This window comes from Sinohyriopsis cumingii, chromosome 14 (assembly GCF_028554795.1).
Source record: "Sinohyriopsis cumingii isolate HCF-2022 chromosome 14, ASM2855479v2, whole genome shotgun sequence".
NCBI classification, from domain to species: domain Eukaryota; kingdom Metazoa; phylum Mollusca; class Bivalvia; order Unionida; family Unionidae; genus Sinohyriopsis; species Sinohyriopsis cumingii.
Genome location: NC_142974.1, coordinates 75,412,438 through 75,416,182, shown reverse-complemented (window position 1 = coordinate 75,416,182; position 3,745 = coordinate 75,412,438).

Genomic DNA, 3,745 nt, shown 5'->3' with positions numbered 1-3,745 from the left:
CACAGACATATATCTGCAGAAATCTGAATAACATTTGCTTCCAAATGTATGTATTTATCTACTCTTCGTTTCTTCACAACCACTAGCTAAAATATTCGTTTAATATCTATATGGATAACAGTTGAATGTAAACATGTAATGGCATTATGGAACCAGTGCATATGGACTACATACATTTCATTATTTTTATATACCCTTGTATCGTACCTATCTGTTTCAGAGGGATATGGTCATTATTTTAAAGAGAATATTTCATCGCCATATAGAAGTGTATTGCTCTTGAAGTTACCATAATGTTATTTGCAAATAATTCATGCAAATATTTAGTCCAAATTAAATGTCAACACAGACAACTGCTGTATACATGACATATTATAGCTTTAGCTTATACAGGATACAAACTTAAGAGATGAGAAAACACAAGAGAAATAACGTGACACAATACAATATATACACAATTGCAGAGAGGAGGAGAACGAGGGAGATAAACGAAGTACGCAATCAGACAATGTTCGGATAAGGAATATTGGCCTCTTGATACTGAAGTTGCAGGTATATAGATGTTTAACTAATATTAAAGTTGGCTTGTTGAACGTATCGGTGTACATATCTTTTTCTCTCGCTCTACAAAGACAACTCTTAGTACTGATTTTGCCAATGGGATTTAATTCAGATGACAATTGTTGATATTTTGAAAGAGAGTCTACGGTAATTATATTTAATCGATCACATGTAAAGTAAAATGGAACATAAAATAAACTTTAGAACAGTATACCTATGTAAAGTTTGTTTCAAAATACATGGCTGTTTGAATTATAGCAAGAGTTTTTTTTTTTTTTTTTTTTTTCCAAATTAATGAACTGTCGATAAAACATTATATAAACAACTGACTGATCATATGAAGTAAGATGAAAAATGAAGAAGAAAGAAACAAAGAATATATAATATTATATAGTTCTACCCCGAAACGCAAATTTTTTAAGGAGATGGCTGCAGGGGTTGGTTTTTGTGTGAGCATACAGTATTGTACTCTTTATGCTTTAAAACTTACCAGCCCCGTTAATCCATGCGTTTATGATTTCAGTTAAAGAGCAACTTCTCAGACTAGTATATGTTCTTGTAGTTTAACCAATTGTTAAACATATTATGTATTATAGAGGATAAAGTAAAATAAGACAGGTTTAAGAAGACCTGACAGCTCATGCATTAACAGCTTGTCGAGAGTATAAATAGTTTGCCAATTACGTCTTACTCTTATGTTTGTGTGCAAGAATTACATAGAACGAATTCATACAGAACGCATATTGAAACTGCTGAGTGACACGCAAACTTGGATGATATACGGTTTATACCCCTACCTGACTCCTGAAGCCTGAACAATACAATAAATCCAAAGCACGAAACTAACTAAACGTGCTGTCGCTTTGAAAGGCCGTGTCTCTGCTAACAAACGTATAATTGAAGCGCACGCAAACTAGTTTTTGTGTTATTACATATTCGGGCAATAATCTGTAATACCCTAAATCAAGCAAATGTCGACCTGTACTTGACGTTGAAGACCACTAAAGTAGTTATGCACGTGTATAGATGTGCAAGGAAACATTATTGACGCATGCTCTCAAGGACCCAATAGGTAAACTATGAACAAAGGTAGCCAGGTTTATTACCTGTTCTATATATTTACATGATGAAAGACATACACATTCCGCTATCGATTGCAAATGCATTAATTTCAAAGTATGCAATGCCATAATCTAGTGTTTTAAGTGCATGAAGTGGATATGAGAATTGGTGGAAAGATAAGTAAGATGTGTGCTATTGTGGATCATACGGACTGATTGATACACAATTGTTGAAATCTGATTTTCGATTTACCTTCATTTGAGAGTTAAACCTTAATCTGATCTGCTAATTGCGACACTTATATCTTACATCCATCCGCCACTCGTCATATATGATATCACCGAGAAAATGAGGATGGTTAAGAAAATAAAACGAAACAGGAAGAGAGGCGGATATTCGACTACACATTCAATGTTCCAATAAAAAAAAGCAGAGAATGTGTCGAACAATTCATATCCTTTACTGTGAAATGTTTTATAATTGGCGAAAACAATGGTGAATACAAAATACATCAATACAATAATTAACATGATCTGAAGCTGAAATTGTCTAGAATATGTTGTTTTTATTTACATGGCGGCCAGTATTAATGGTGGAGGAAGAACCGGGGAAAACCCCAGAAAGAACCACCGACCCACGAGAAACTACTGGCAAGCTTTCTCACATACCCACATTGACTGAATCCGAGACTCGAACCGGCGCAGACAGAGGTGAGATGGCAGTGATCCGTAACGGAGAGCGCTTTAGCCCACTCGGAAACTCGGAGCCCCCAAAACTTTGTTTCTTTTAATCTTGCTACTAAAATAAATATAATACCGGCATGTTTCCATTTATCATGACAAACCAGTTCAAACAACTATTTTTATTTTTACTTACAGAACAGCGTTATTCTCCCACAATTAAGTTTTAAAATTAGGAGTATAATTAATTTTATGAACCTTTAGTCACATATCTGACACAAAACACGTATACTAACGTGGTGGCCGAAAGAAATATGGGATAAAATAATAGATAACTTCTTAGTTATTTACTAACATATGTTAATGTGTTAAGTACATTTAGTCCTTTGCAAGACACAACATTATTGCCCTGGTTTTGGTATCCTGCTTAAGTTCGTCCTGCTATTATATTAATCGGTTAGCATGGTTTGTGTTGAGTCAACACGTTCTAGTTTTATAAACCATATCACTAATGTCAGTAAAATATCATGTACATGGTATAAGTTATAGAGCACGGTCAATAAACGCACAATAGTTACAGTTGTAAGTTATAATGTATCCTTAATCAACTCGCATTAGTTACAGGTGTAAGTTATAGCGCAAGATTAATCAACTCATTTTAGTTACAGGTGCAAGTTATAATGTAAGCTTAATCGACTCCCATTAGTTGCATCTTTAATAATACAACTCATACAACAATTAGCACACATATAACAAATTCATCAACTAAAATTTACTGAACTTATTTTCTAGTGGGGGCTATTCTTTCGTCTGAGCTTTTTATTTTCATTAATCTCAACCGAATTTTTAAAATAAAATAATGGATATAGCATTTTCATGTTTTGATATTAATCAGAGAAATGTATTTGTCCAGCTTATGATTAAGAAAGATGTATCAGGGCCCTGTATCTGCGGATTCAGTAATTGGTCTCTAATATAACTACGGTATATCGTGAAATAGAACGGTATACGATGGTACAATGTTCTTCACTGTACCCACGTCTTTGGTTTAATGTAAATAAAGTAGTGAGTCCAGTCTAGTGATAACCGTGGGAAAAGAAAATGATTACCGATATTTTTACACTGTTGGAACTGTTTGACTAACATACCGAAAGAAAAATAAACATATTTGACAGATACAAATGTCGAAATCTACCTTTTTGTAGTATTTTCTTTTCCATTAATCCTTCACGTAGGTGAAACTATATCATCGCAACATAGATCTCATCTCATTTTGAAACAAACAGCACGTAATGAGGTGAATATCCTTCAATAATGACATTCAGCCGACACAATGCCTCGTCTTTTATACTGACAACATAAAATAAGCTGACTGGTAAACTATATTTGGAATTTCAAGCAGGACGTTGTCAGTAATTGCTTACAAATAAAATATGTATCTC